Source organism: Rhagoletis zephyria, unplaced genomic scaffold (genome assembly GCF_001687245.7).
Source record: "Rhagoletis zephyria isolate East Lansing unplaced genomic scaffold, Rhagoletis_zephyria_1.1 Rzeph_scaffold_02266, whole genome shotgun sequence".
Taxonomy (NCBI): Eukaryota; Metazoa; Arthropoda; class Insecta; order Diptera; family Tephritidae; genus Rhagoletis; species Rhagoletis zephyria.
Window position 1 is genome coordinate 1 of NW_016159350.1, and position 16,541 is coordinate 16,541.

A 16,541-nucleotide genomic window follows, 5' to 3' on the forward strand; every position below is an offset into this window, starting at 1 on the left:
GTGTGTCTATAGGTACATACATAATTTGAATTTTATATATATAGATAGTCCATTCATTAAGAAAACCAGTATAGATTCAAGTTTCAAGCCTGTGCAATATTAAAAAAAAAAAAATATTCAACAAACTTTCTTAAAAATTTCTAGCTTTTTTAATTATATGATGATGGTTTTGGCGACCTTTTTACTTGTATAGTGGTGCCGGCCATTTAAAACCTGCACTTTATTCTACTAGAACTGCATACTCAGAATATTTCTAGGAAATCTAATTAAAAAAGCTCGAAATTTTTACGAAAGTTTGTAGATTTTTTTTTTTAACCACAATTAAATAACAACAAAAATAATATGTTAAAACTTGTCGAAATGTGGGGGGGGTTTAATTTTTTCGACCACTGTATGTATGTACCTACATACAAAAGAACTACTGAAGCTACAATTGTACTATTTACTTATTTCCGTTGTGCAGGGTGTGGCGACAGGTGTGCAAGGCTTTAACTTACCGCTCATATTGGACGACAGCAAACTCAAACTCCTCGTAAACACGTGGATTTCAAAATGTACGCATGGATATTTATACATCACACATGGATGTCACAGGTATGTATGTATGTGTATTTACACAAGCATATGTAGATGAGTTATTTTTGTAAAAATTTTCTTTTAAAATTCTTTTGAGAGAGAAGTAGTTAGCACAAACATTTTAGATTCCACGGTCAACACAACCCTTAGAACAGTTTTGATATTTCCGCCTCACTATGTAAATATGTATTTGCATATTCCTACATAAATGCACTGTCGTCGTAGTTTATATCATCCGATTTGCCGTTGTTTAGCCACCAAATGCGGCGACGAAGAATTTTACAATAAATCTTTATAAACATTAAACATACATTTAATTAGAGATATACATATATACTATATGTATGTTTGTGTTGTTACAGTTTTCAATGGGAAATATGTACAAAGGTATGCACTGCACTGTAAGCGGCGATCGTATTTCCACGTCGTCCACCCGTACTGCAAAAACTTTAAACAGAACTAGCCGCCGATGCAAACATTTGTTGTCCACGAAGGTATAAACGCGAATAAATGTTTTGTTTGACAAATGATCGACCTGAAGCTGGGAGTCGTAGCCAGAGACGAGCCGCGATTGAGAATTTGCAGGGAGCGCATGGCTGCCATCAACTTAAAGCGCTGAGTTGGTGAAGCTCTGCGCTATTTTCAGAGCAACGCACGAGTTGTTGGTTTGTTGGAAAGGTGCTCAGAGTCAATAGCAGTCGTGGAATGACACACGTAAATGGCGAATCTTCACAAAGGTAAAAACAGTGGCCTTAGTTTGTTGGTTGTGTCTAAGACTAAAACAAGAAAGAAAGGAGGGTACCGTGGAACTATAAAGGTGATGTATGTACATATGGATTTTATGTGGTGAGTGGCTATCAATTACATACATACATACATACATACGAGTATACTGTCGCGATCATTACTTAAACCGTCGCGACGCGTCGCTGGCGTGCAAATCGGCGCTCAGCTTGTATCAGAGTGTCGATAACCAAATGTCGAACTGTGTGGTGTCTCAAAAATACACGCAATTGTTTGTACAGCTATGGGTGAAAACGGCCTGCCGGAAAAGAAAGCCAGAAAAGCGCATCACAATGCTGATACAAACATACATAGACATACATACATATTTGAACAGGGTTGCCACTGATGAAAAAAGCCTTCTATTATTTCTTTTTAGTTATTTCATTTAAAAAATTACAATTTTGTAATAAGGAACTTTTTATTTAACTTGAAATGTACGGTTTTTTTGTTATTTTTTTATAAAAAGTATTGTTCAAGCGGTCGCTGTGGTGTAGTGGTAAGCAGTGCGCGCTTCCACTCCGCAGCGCTTGGGTTCAAGCCCTGGTCAAAGCAACATCGCAAAAAAAAAATAGAAAACCAGCTTCTCTGAAAATACAATCGCCGGTCGGAGTCGCCACAAATCGGAGGAGAAGCTCGGCCAAACACTAACATATGTGTAAGCGCCAATCTATTATTATTATTATTATTATTATTATTATTATTATTATTGTTCAAGCTTTAACCAAAATATTCAAACCGCTGGCCACTCAACTAAAATTTTTTAAGAACTTCGTTTTGTTTAAGAAAATTTGACTCAATCAATTTTTCTTGAACATTTTTTTGGCGTTTTTTTATTGGTATATAGCGCTTTTGTATGATTTTTATCTGCATGCTTTTTAATTTGTTGAAAACATTGCTGGAAAACCTTAAAATATTTTCATGGAACCATGGCGCAATAAACAGGTTAAGTAATAAGACAACTTTCTCACTTTATTTTCTGACATTCGGCTGCTTTTAAGTCAAACTTTATAGGAAAATTTCATATAAGACGTTGGGCACTTTCAAAATTATATACATACAAATCCGTCCATTTAACTTGTTCATGTAGATACTACTTTTTGTCAAATGTATCTGGGTGACTACCTACCTACCTACATTTATATGTGCACTATTTTGCTTTATTACTCAATTGTTAAGTTTAAAAGTTGGTCTTATTGCTCAAGGAGAAATGAAATAATGCAGATTTGTGTTATTTCACATTCAATTGGGAAATAACCCAAATTTGCGTTATTGCCGTTTGTGTTATTTCACCCAAGCCGCTGTCAAAATTAAAACTCACAAAGGCATGTGGAATGGCTCATAATTGCGGCGGCAGCATTTTTACCGCCAACGTTTTTCGGTTGATTTAAATTTATTTATATTTTTACCGCCTTGCGGGGACGGCACAATGTTAATTGAGTGTTGATTGTAGTAATTTTTATTATTTTCACACGTTTTCCAATGTTTTCATCCATTTTTATTAAATTTTTATTCATAAAAAAAATCGGTCCAGCTCACGTAAATCTTCATATTTTGCCGAAATATTTTGTTGGACGTCTTCAAATATAATAAATTACCTATGTAATACGGGCGGAAAAACCACAACTTTTTTTGAAGATGCAGTCGAATTCTACCTTTACATCGTATTTTTAATTTGTTTCTTGCGTCGGGCGTCTTTATCGAGGAATGGAAAATTATTTCTATTAACCCTATATTTAAGAGTGGGAATAAAAATAATGTTGGCAATTACAGGCCCATTTCTAAACTATCAACTGTATGGAAGCCTTTTGAATCTATAATAATAATAGATTGGCGCTTACACATATGTTAGTGTTTGGCCGAGCTTCTCCTCCGATTTGTGGCGTGTGCCTTGATGTTTTCACACAAAGCGGAGGGACCTACAGTTTTACGCCGACTCCGAACGGCGATTGTATTTTTATGAGAAGCTGTTTTTCATGGCAGAAATACACTCAGAGGTTTGCCATTGCCTGCCAAGGGACGACCGCCGTTAAGAAAAAACCTTTTTTCTATATTTTTTTGCGATGTTGCTTTGACCAGGGCTTGAACCCAGGTGCTGATGAGTGAAAGCGCGCACTGCTTACCACTACACCACAGCGGCCGACTGAATCTATAGTCAAAGAAAAAATGTATTTTATCACTAAAAGTTTAATCCTGCCCAACCAACATGGCTTTGTTTCCAATAGATCTTCTGTGTCTAGCCTAGCTGTATTTGTGAATACTGTGTGACGTCTTTTTCTGCTGGATTGCAGGTTGACTGTATTTATACGGACTTTTGTAAAGCTTTTGATAGAGTCTCTAATTCGATTTTAGTTAATAAGTTAGCATATCTTGGTTTCATTTCTGTTTTTTTTTTTGAAGTGGATCAAATCCTACTTGATCAACAGGCGCTGTGCTGTCTCGATAGATGACATTTCGTCAGATGCATTCATTGCCTCCTCTGGGGTGCCCCAGGGATGTATTTTAGGTCCTTTACTTTTTATATTATTCATAAATGACATTAGCTCATGTTTTTCTTTCGCTAATTTTTGATCAAAAACGAAAGCGGTGCTACTATGCCCCAGGCTGATTTTAATAATCTTAATCTTTGTTGCAAAAAATCTCGCCTTTCTTTAAATATTAAAAAGTGCTTTAAAGTAACTTTTGCAAAAATTCATAGTGATTTATCAACGAATTATACAATCGTTCTCTGTTTTGGCTTTCGTGAGGCGAAACTGTGTAAAATTCTCTGATCCCTATACTCTCAAATTACTATACTCAGCTTTTGTTCGTCTCAGTTTGGAATATTTATTTATTTATTATTTATTTATTTGGAGGCCATTCCACAAAACTTTCATAACTAGATCAGAACGTGTCCAAAAGGTTTTTCTTAACTTCGTATTGTGGTCCTTCAACTTTTTTTTACCACCGTAAAGTAGTCGTATGCTTTTAATTAACCTTAAGGCTTTCCGCACATTGGTCGTCCAATCATAGTTGCTTCATCGTCACATTCATGATGCAACGATTACATGACGACTACACTTTCGCACACTCGGTCGTGATATTTCAATTCATTTGGCGTCTAAAAATTCACTTGGAGATGGTATTTTCTGTTTTTCTGGTTGATATTTTCGCGAAATATTTACAAAAACTTGCAAATTAAAAAAAAAAACTGTGCAATTCTAGACATCATTTTTCAGTAATATCTCTTCTTTTTTTTCCTGAAATGTGTGTTGTGCATGCACACAGAGACTTTTTACAATTTCGTCATATTTTATAGTTAAAACGCTCACATTTATTGAATTTAAATGCAATTATCCACTTTTTAATAATTTCTACAGATTTAATGCAAAAAATACTAATTTTTATGCAATTTTAATGCAAATATTAACATTTGCACTAATTTTTCCCCATAAAATGTAAACAAACAATGCGTGCACAACGATTAGCAAACGACAGTGCCGTACTTATCCGTTTCTGCATCTTCTACGATTTGCCGATAACTAGCCGATAACGACAAGTGTGCAGATCTCCTTTGAAATGCATGTGCATGATTGGACGACAAGTATGCAGATAGCCTTAGTCTTTGGAATCGAGGCGTTCTGTACTCTCCCTGACTTTTGTTTTTAATATTATTAATGGCAGTGTTGATTGTCCTTTTCTCTTAGGTCGCATAAATTTCAACATCCCTCAGCGAGTCTTGCGTAACATTTTGCCGTTCTATTGTGGAACCATAGAACAGAATACGCGCGCAATGCGCCCCTTTGTTATGTGCCTTAAATGAGTTTAATTTGATCTCGAATTCTATCTTACTTGATTTCTCTTACTCAAGAAATTTATTTATTAATCTTTTGTATTCTTTCTTTTGATTCTTGTATCTAGTTTAATCAATAGTTTTAGTGTCCTGTATATATTCACTTTGTAACTAGTCTGTAAGAAACCACTGTTCCATAGACGAATAAATAAATAAATATACATACATACATAGTTATAGCCATTATAGCATATTCGTTGTTAAAATAAAGTCGACACTAAAGTTAGTTACAGCTTTTTGACATAACTTACAGTGCAATAATTTTCAGTGTTGCGGCTGCATTTATGAACTACTACATATTTATTTTTACTTACATACATACATTTATAAGTATGTACGTACGTTCAGACTTTGACTGCGTCTTATTGTTTATTTTTTCATGTTTTACCATACTTTATAGTACGGAACTGATTCATAAGTATCCGTTCATGCAAAAGTATAAATGAAGTAAAATTATCACTGCACTACAATAATATTTATTTTATTGAAAACACATACATATGTATGTATTGACAAATGTTAAAAGAGTAGAAAATCGCGTCCTAAACAAATGCGACGCGGCGATTTGGTTTAAAAGCCAAATATCAAACGAACGCACCAAGCGCACGAACGAACTGGTCTGACTTGGTTTGGAAGAAGCCAGTAGTGCCGTTCGAACTAAAGAGCGTGTCACTGAGCGCAGGAGGAGCGGAGAGAGTTTCTGAAATGCAATGCGATACTAAATACGAGGCGCGAGAAGGCATTGCGGCGCTGCATTTACTGCTGCTCATCAAATGCCTGCATACATACATATGTATTTATACAGGCCTGCCATTTTACAAAAAAAAAAAACTCAGAATAGTAACTGATTTTTTTAACAGTGTGGCAAAATAACACTTTTTTAAAGATTTGTAATTTTTCTTTCATTAATTTATTTTCAAAATATTTGCATAGTATATTACATGAAGTTTTTTTTTTGTCCAACAATTTCTGTGTCCTAGTATTTCATACCAAACAAAATTTTTCATCTTTGGCCGTTGAAACAAGTGATTTATGTATGTATACGGTTGCCAGACGTACTGATTTTATCAGTACAGTACTGATTTTTCAACTCTTGTACTGATTTTATTCATTTCTTCAATCAGTACGCTAATGTCCTGATTTTTCAAAATTTGTACTGATTTGTACTGAATTTTCAATTCAAAGAAAATACTTTAGGATTTTCTTAAGGTTTTTACATAACGTTGGAACTTCCTTAAACTGTGCTGTAAAAAGTAAGAAGAAAATAATTTAAGTATAGTTGACATGTTTCAGATAATGTTTGATATGCCCAAGATATTAATACAACAAAAAGATCAATTGTTTATGGGCATATCGTCGGGCCCTTACGTACCGGTTGCGATAATATGACGAGTGTTGTTAGTTGTCTCGAAAATAACTTTAATTTTAATAAGAACAAATTTGAATATTCGAATGGCTTTTGCTTACACACAGTTTTTTTCAATTTGCTGACATTGTAAAAAGTTCTGTCTACAAGAATTAGAGTTAGATACTCTTTTTAGAGAATTATTAGATTTTCAAAAATTTTGCGTAGTTGAAAAAAAATGTAAGCCATGAGGAAATATAGATGAAGTCCTTACATAGTGGTACTTTTCCACAATTTTAACAAAGATGAAATTTTGTTTTTTTTTTCAATACAACTCTCAGACGAGCAACTGAGAGGATCTTGAGTATAAAGCTTGCTTTCTGATGGAAATGATCTCATTTTTGTTATTCAAAAATGTTATAAATATAAAATAATTTATTGGATTTTGTGTACAATAATGTGTACACTCATGTTAAAATGAATAACTCTTATTTTTTATGAACTATATATATTTTATTTATATAGGTACCAAAATATTGCCAAAAACAAGTACTCTGGCGTTTTAAAGTAACATCTGTTATTTACATTCATAAATTTGCTTTGAAAAAAAAAAATGTACTGAAAAGTACAGATTTTTTTAGCATGAAAAGGTCTAACGTACTGCATAAAAAATCTGGCAACTCTATGTATGCACATATTTCATTTTCCTATTGCACTTTTGTTTTCGCAAACCACGCTACGGAAACTTTCATTTTAGAATCAAAAATTAGCAAACAAAATTTGAATCGGTACCGTGTCAAATTGAAAACAATAATACTTGCAAAGTGGTGCACTGAAAATCGTGCTCTAAGCTGCTATAGTTCCACTTAGCGCGGGTTCATGAAACAAAAAGTAGAGTAAGTTAGAGCAAGAAAAATACTCGTGAAACACAATTTTGTGAGATGTCTTAACCTGGCGTAACTTAGAGCAGCTCGCTAAACACAACTCAAATGAAACCTTCTGCTGCACTTAAATATTTATATTTGGCACTTTTTCGGCAATAAAATGCCACTTCATGCCTCATGAAAGCTGGCAGCTCTGTTATTTTGACCGGCTGGCGATTCAATGGGTTGCGTTTCCGCCGCGTCTACATTTGTCTTTGACTTTGTCGTCACAGTTGACTTAACAGTCGACGTCATCCCCATTGCATGCAAGCTTGTCAGTCTGCTCATGACATTTTTTTATTTTTATTTGTTATCTTTCTTCTCTCTCCGTTCTCTGAGTTTCTCCTTGTATAAGTGACATTTCTATTGTTATAGTTTGTACCGTTGCATATCTGGTTTTGTCTGTGGCAACACGTCATGAAGTGCGGAATGTGCCCAACAAGTTTTTCGTTCCTTGCTTTGTTTCCATGCCGAACATATAAACAAATAATTCTCCAAATTTTGAAACAGACGTCATTAAATGTTAGTCAGAGTTGTAAGCTATCTGCCATATTTCATCTAACTCCGTGCAGCCGTTTCTGAGTGAAGAGCGGTCTCACTTAGTGTCGGTTCTAGAAAAAGTTCTAACTTCAAAAAATAAAATCTTATTTATGGGTCAAGGTCTTTACTTGGCCTTTCGTTATTGAAATTCGTAAGAACGGTGTAAATCTAATGACCTTCACAAAAAATCCTTCTCGTATGATATACATATATATTTAGTTAGATCGGTATGACCTTCGAAAAGGTAGCATGCCTATTCAAAGATATTTTCAAACTACTGGTTTCATAAATATCTTCCGATTACGGTTACTAGACGTACTGATTTGGGAAGGACAGTGCTGAATTTTCAATCACTTTACTGAAAATTTTCAATTCCCAATTCAGTACGTAAATGTCTTTATTTTTCGGAAATGTGTGCTGATTTGTACGGATTTTTCAATCTCTATTCCACTTGGGGGTCAACTTGTCAAATAAGGTTAAATTAAAAAGACACGTTTAGTCTATGGGTGAACCCCCAAAGTTCAAGCTATGTACATATATGAGCTACAAGTATCCAACCGGTAATATAAAAACTACGTGATCTTTCAAAAAAATAACAAGATACATTATTAAATATTAATACATTTTTCGACTGAAGGATAGAATCATTTTATAAAAGTGTTCAGAACTTCGATAGTAAAATACTTTAAATTTCAGACTAAAATTTGTGATTTCCGTTGTTTTGAAAATATTTCTAGTATCCTGTCAGTGTCAATTTTAATCGCTAAGTGTATGTGTAAAAATGCGACCCCATACATACTTGGTTTCAACCGGCCAGGGTTGAAGAACTTCTCTCTGAAGTAGCGTTATTACGAGTAGCTACAAATGTGGCCAGATAGCAGAAAAGTGGTCTCCAAATAGAAGTAGATACAGTATATTTTGCTTTGCTGCCTTTGTGCTTAAGTGCACATTTAAGTTACCTACCCCAAAATTTGCATCAGCGGCATCCGATAGATGCATTCAACATAAATACCAGCACATTAGCGATATCTGCCTTAAAAATTTGCAACTATTATCAATTAGCAAGGAAAATATTACGTTTACCTGAACTGGCTCTACACTTACCCTAACTTTAAAAGCTTTTATTTATTTTGCTTATCTCGCAGAACAACGAAAACGGCTATCATTTTATGTAGTTATATAGAAAATTAGATACTAATCGAGTATAAAGCTAAACTAGTAATAAAGCAAAGCTCCAAATTTTGTGGAAAACTTGCGAAAATTTAACGAATTTCGAAAAATTATCATCAAATTTTCAAGCTTACTGTACTGTGTACTGAAATGTACTGATTTTTTAGCGCTGAAACAGCCCAAAGTACTGAATTTTGAGAAAAAGTCTGGCAACCCTACTTCCGATTGACAGTCATATTCTATATTTCATATAGTTTTTGTATAAGTTTACTAAATTCAAACAGGTGAAATCTGTTTCAAAAGTAGTAGACGGCGGAAGGCACTAAGCCTTGCCCCCGTCCAACGCATTGCTAGGATGTCGGTGATGCCAGCTTTTGTCCTTACGAGCACATCAACCGGCCGGGCAGAGGCCTTTTCCCCATTAAGAGTCAAATCGTAGTCCTTTAAACGGTGGTCATCAAAAGGGAGGGTCTCATCCGAGGCTTTATTGTTCTTCTTCGCTGGAAGAGGGTTTTATGTGGCGGATTCTAAACCCAGCGAGCCGCTTGCTCCAAGTCAGACAACCGCTTGCAGCCGCATCTACAGAACAGACGCTGCAGACTTCGGTGAGCTCTACCTCAATATAAATTCAATGTATGTATCGGCAGTTGAGATAGGGTGTTTTTGCACCATTTGCTGAGAAAGGGCGTTTTCGAACTTGCAGCAGAGATAGGGCGATTTTCCACTCAGCCGTCGAAATGTGACGTTGGCTATTGAGTTCTGCCGAATTTCCACTAGGCATTTAAATGACAAAAAATTTATGCAAATTAAAAAATGCCATATGGAAACGAGCATAATGACTGTTATAAGAAACATAAGGCGCGGGTAATTTTTAATGCCCAATACTAAAAATTTTGTCATTTAATGTCTGGTGGAAATTCAGCATTAGTTTACAAACAAGTAATTTTGAAGCAAAAGCTACAGCCGACTTCAGTGCTCATATGAAAATTTAGGTGTACAGTTAATTTCTTCATGATCCAATGATTGGAATCAAACCAAATTAGTACTATCGAAATCGGTTCACGAGTTCCAAAGTTATCCGGTAACCTAAGTAGATTAAACAAATATTCCAATGGATTAACAACCATCCATAAACCATTTGGTTTTACTAACAGTAACACCAAACGTTCATTGGAAGGTACTCTGCTAAAGCTTGCATAGCTTGTTATCCGTAGACGAGTCAAGCTTATGATAATTCGAATTTCTTTGCTTTTAAAACCATATCCAAAAATTACTATTTTCGAAAAATTAGTATGTATTGTACATACAATGTGTGGAAATGATTGAATGATTTGCACGACAATGTACACGTGTTACAGATATCAAGCGAGATCACCCTACGAAAGATCGAAACGATAATTGCTGCAGAAGTCGATTTATTGCAATTCAAATCTCATGGAATTTTTTCCCATATACCTGTATATCTGTGTTCGTATGGAAAAGTTGCTTATGTCGAATGGCTGGCTTTAGTATAATGCGGCATTCCCTTTATTCTTTAAACGACAAGGAATTTTTGGATGAGACTTAACAAATATATTGACTTGCTAGTATCGGAACTATGTCTTGCACTTTTATTTGCCAAAAATTGTTCTACGGCTCAGCACCGGTGGGTCATTCGCAATCGTATGCCGCGAATGCAGCGCTATTCGAAATTCTACTAAAAACTGTGTCAAATCAGTTTGAAAATTTTTAAAGCGGAATAAAAGCAAAGTAAAAAAAAAAACGTTCGGAAATGCATCAAAAAATATTTTGAATAACGAATGCACCTTGCAACATGTGCCCGTACCCTAAAATTATGCTTCAAAAAAGCCATTTCTAAACGAGAACTGATGCGCACCGTAGTCATATGTACATACACATGGTCACCTGAAATGCAAAAAGACGTAACAACATCGTAAATGAAATGGAAAAAGTGACTATTTAATAATTTAATTTTTTTTTTTTATAAAATGATGTGGGAAGTTGTAATTCGATGAAACCCATCATATAAATCAAAAAGTGAATTTTGAATTTTTTATTAGTTATAACTTTTTGCATTTCAGGTGACGATATGTTGCATATGTAATAAAAACTTACATCTTATATTTGTTTGTCCTACAAATAACTAACTACATATATATCGTCGTCTAAAGTACAAAACCGTGTAACTGACATTTGCTGATCAAAAATTGGATTTGCTCACACAAGCTCTTGGCTCAGTCCGTATACATTCGTCCTGAAATATACTAGTTAGAATTATGATTGCTTTATAAAAAAGAGAACCATTTTGAAATATGAGTGTTTTTACTCTCCAGAAAGTAATTTATGCAACCTCACATACGCGGTTTTGCATTTTGTTGATACGCGGTTTTGTCCTTTAAACGACGGCATACATATATATATACATACATCCATAAATACTTGTTAATTAATTACCTTTTTTATTTACATATTAAATTTGTGTGTTTTAATGCTACATGCTAAGAGAATTAATAGAACTAAAAGATAGAAAAAGTACATTTCGCTTCCAGTAACACGAAATCTCTTTCGCGAAGCTTCGTACGAATGTCCCAGTTATAATAGGAACGGAGTATTGTAGAATGTAGATATCAAGAATTTTTAAACATTTAACTAAAGTTTTTATATTTAATAAAATTCAATTGTTCACAGCAGAAGAAAAAGAATGAAAAAATTTAAAAAACAACTTAAAACAAATTAAAAGAAAATTTTAACACAGTTCAAATGAATAAAGTACAGTCAAAGTAATAAAAAAGTAGAAGCCCTAAAAGTATCTGTTGCACTAACCGTTCTATAATACGAATAAGGCAAACTTACTAACTTACTTATTTAAACCATATTTCTGGTGTTAGTACCCAGCCAGCAAAAAAAATCCGAAACCCGTTCCGAAAACGGAAAAAAGTCGATGAAAACCGGATTTTTCTCCGCTTACCGATCCCATTTCCGGATACTTTAATGATCCGTTTTCCCACTAAAGTGTGCGGCAGAAACGTATGTACAGAAAAGTACCGAAAATGGTGCTGAAAATGATAAGTTTTCGGTTGGTTTTTCTGAAAATTTTCTTTGTTTTCGTTCAATACGCTTTCCTTCTGTACTTCACAGATACTTTTTCATGGTTAAAAGGAAATATATATATATATATTTTTTTTTTTTTTATAGAAAAACAATGTGGTCCCTATACCACAATCTAACGCTGAAAACGATGGAATCGCTGGTTTTTCTTAAAAATTAAATTACTTACGTTATGCAATACAAAATTTTTTAAAATGGAAAATTATAAAAAAAATCGGGGTTTCTAATTTCAAATCAAGGCGAATTTATGCAAGGTGGTGTTGACAGAACAAAAATAAAAATTACAACAACACATCAATCAGTACAAAGCAAAACGACAACAAACACACCATTTTGACAAAAGATACAAATTCGCTGTGAAAACAGCGGATCAGATAACACCCCTTTGTTAGTTCGCTTTGTTTCGAATTCTAATAAAATGAAACGGGATTAATTTTTTGGCGGCGGAAGACTAATATCAAAATCATTATTTTGGTAATTTTCGCAAGATATTTTCATTTTAAGTTTGTGAATGAAAAAAAAATGCAAACTTAAACCGGGAATTTGTAAATTCTTTTGATTCGTGTTAAGGCCTGTTCTTTTTCAACAACATCAAGCTATCAACAAAGAAAATTGATTGCTAAATAAAGTTGTAAATGGCCAAATGACAATGCGTAATAGTTTCTTTTTATGAAATACTAGCCGTCCACGGATGCGCTGAATGTATGCATATGTGTCATGTACTTCGGTTATTATATACTTAAAAAATCTTCTTTAAATCCGTTCAGTAGCGTGGTCAAAATATCTCGCCTTTTCTTTATACTATGTATAGAATATAGTAATTTTAAATAGGTGGCAACCCTACTAAAAATTAAAGTTTTTGTTCAAGTGGCAACCCTACTCAGAGAAATAATACATTATTACATATCTAGAGGCTAAGTCTTTTCATTTGACAGCGACGGTGCAGAACTGACTCCTACGCTTATTAGGATTGAATATAGTAATTTTCTTAACAGGTGGCAACCCTATTAAAAAGTAAGACATTAGCAATTTTCTAGAGACCCATCGCTTTCATTTGACACCTCCTTTTTTGTAATCCAACGAACAGACAGGTGGCAACCTTATTAAAATTCTAAGTACAAAAGGTCAGTCTTCTATCGATACAGAGTGTTTTAGAGAAAATCTCGTCACAATCCGTTCAGTAGTTATCGAGATTACCGCATACAAAGAATCTCGACTTTCCTTTATACTATGTATAGATGACTTGGAAAAAATGTTACTCATACGCCATGTATAAACTATTAATAGTGAAGTAGTGAATTTTGAAGCAGTCTAATGTACATTAGGCATATGCCTTTTTTAAATTGTATTCATATACCTATGAGTAGATGGTGGAGAAAGATGTAACCAACAAAAATAATCATTTCGCTAAAATTTGTTTTTTTATATTTGTTCTGGTTAAAAAAACATACATACATACATACATGAAAAATTCCATGATGTTGCGATCGAAAATGGGGTCCTTCAATATATTTTTTTTGATTTGGTGGAATTGGAATTTTCCGTGTGTGTACATATACATACATATCGTCGTTTAAAGTACAAAACCGCGTATGTGGGGTTGCATAAATTATTTTTTACATTCATATTTCGAGATCGCATTTCTTGCTGGTATATTTCAGGCCGAATGGATAAGGATTAAGCCAAGAGTTTGTGTGAGCAAATCCAATTTTAGGCAGCCAATGTCAGTTGCGCGGTTTTGCAGAATGACGATACGCGGTTTTGTATTTTAAACAACGATATGTACATACTTACCCTGTATATGTACATATTTATTTACCCTGTCGGAAATTTCGTAGTCGACTACAAAAATAGCCAACTTCCATGCAATCCGTGCTACGTGCAACAGTTTTGCAAGATTTGGAGAATACCCCTAATGTTTTTCAAGCTAAAATTTGTTTGTTATTTTTTTTATAAAAACGTGATTTTTGCTTTAAAAAAAAAACTACTATATAAATCACACTTTCAAGTTTCGTGCAGAACTTAGAAAAATTCCACAAATTTTTTTTTTTTAATTCGAGCATTTTAACCAGAATTTTTAGAAATTTTCTGGGTATGCAGTTAACAGGCCTATGAAATTTTGTTTAAAAAGCTCGAAATTTTAATAAAAACTTTTGGAATTTTTCTAAGTTCTGTATGAAGTTTGAAAGTGTGATTTATATAGATTTTGTTAAGGCATAAACCGTATTTTTATAAAAAAATATGAAAAAAATTTTAGCTTGAAAAACATTGGAAATATTGAAAACAAAACACCATTCATCCATTTTTGACCGCCGGTTAGTCCCAAACAAAGTAAAGTCGGAATTTTAATGCTCTCACCTCCTAGGATTGCTCTATACCGAAAAAATATACCCCTTTTTTTATATTGAAATAAATAAATTATTAGAGGTCCCTCAAAGCGCTCAAAGTTTTCCATGTACATACATATTTTATTGGGTAAAAACAACTTTTCATCGAAATTCTTGAAAATCAACATTCTTCGATTGAAAAACTCTAGTTCTCTTCAGGAAACTACAAGAAATAATACCGAATTGTTTATTTAACCATATAAAATACATAGAAAACTTGGAGCGCTTTGAGCGACCTCTAAATATTTAATGAATTTAAAATAAAAAAGTAGGGTTTTTTCCGGTATAGATCAATCCAGGGGCTGAGAGCATAAAATATCTATATTTACTTTTTCACATGCATTTTGGAACCACCCCAATGTACATAAGAGCCCCATTAAGAACTCAGCTAAATGAATTTTCCATGTACATATTTAAAGCGTATTAAAAAGTGTAGAAAATATATCAACGGCGTCTAAATTTTCTATGTTTATTTGAAATGGATATTGTCATTGACTTAACCCCTTTTTTCACTTTGTTTTTATTACTCAAAAAGTTCAATCCTTACATTGAAAAATACATAATTTTTAAAGCGAAAAAAGCAATTATTTACAAAAAGAAAAACTTATGCCGAATATGTACTTCTACTGGAAAATGTGCACGGCCACTCACGGAAACAACGAGTCAATGTTTCGTGCTCCATCCGACAAGTCACAAAGTGCGAAATGGGTATAAGTGTGTTCCGTACAACTAACTTCGTCGTCAAAAATAGGTGCCCTACATTTTGTGGCGGAGGAACTAAACGAATCTCCCCTTAAAAGAAGGCGAATAATCCCCGGTGCGGTACCTCCTTGAAATATAAAGCAAATATTTTTGTGCATATATATACATACATATATAAGTACCTAAGAAGATATGGATGTACATATGTAATTGACTTAGGCATGGCGTCTTTTAATTTAATATCGATATTCGTCAACAGGACTTGAGTCAACAGCTAAGCTCCTAAGTGCTGAATAGCGGCGTTCAATGTCAACACCAGAATAAAAGAAATTTTCAAGACGGGCATTTTAAAATATTCATATCAAATTATATACACATTACATACACAACAGTACAAAGTATTTTTATTTACATACATATACTTATGTACTTACATACACATATGTATATGTGTGCACATACATATTTATTGTGGCACGCACTACAATGCATTTTATAAGTTATCTACATACATACAAATGAATGACGGAACTTCAAAATTGCTTATGACACTTTTTAAATGAATGCATCTCAAACACTCACTCAAACAAATCCGCTTACAGCATTTGCATTCATACATTTGTATGTATGTATGTATATCCGCGAGTGCGAGTACATAATATAAAACGGGTACAAATACTGTTATATCCATAGCAAGCGTTGTTTACAAGTGGTTTACTTTTGCTGGTACCGTTTGGATCTTACTCTGATCGGAGTAAATTAAGTCCGTTTTGGAAATTTGGTAAAAATTAAAAGGTGCCAAGTCAACTCATTTTTAAACTTTAATACCTTTTTAAAGAATGGCACATTATTTCATCTTTACATTGTTTAAAAAAGGATAGTAATGCAATGACATACGAAAGTGCCAATGGCGTTTTTTTTCTAAATGTTTTGCAACAAAGCTGTTGCTGGTAAACGTTAAATATCATCTCAATTGTTTTCATTATAAATAAAAGGCGCCAACCAAGTCAACGATAAAATATATATATATTTTTTTTCAGAAAATGCTCTTAAGGATACGTCATCATTGGTCACACCTATCGAGCAAATCATTTTTGTATGTATGCCACATTGTAGTCCTATTAGTTTGAAAGTTGGGTATTGTAAAAGTTGATGATTTCTAACTTTGTCGTAAT

The 16,541-nt window shown here is 33.7% G+C and overlaps 1 protein-coding gene across 2 annotated transcripts in view; it reads left to right on the forward strand.

Moving 5' to 3' along the window:
- The first annotated feature begins 1,305 nt into the window (after window positions 1-1,305).
- Window positions 1,306-16,541, forward strand: part of LOC108366427 (feline leukemia virus subgroup C receptor-related protein 2-like) — a 79,997-nt gene continuing 64,761 nt past the window's right edge. The window contains exon 1 of one of the 2 annotated variants that reach the window (XM_017620844.1): window positions 1,306-1,422. The gene's annotated coding sequence lies outside the window, so the exon portion shown is untranslated. The remainder of the gene's footprint in view (window positions 1,423-16,541) is intronic. The other variant, XM_017620845.1, reaches the window with a different exon arrangement.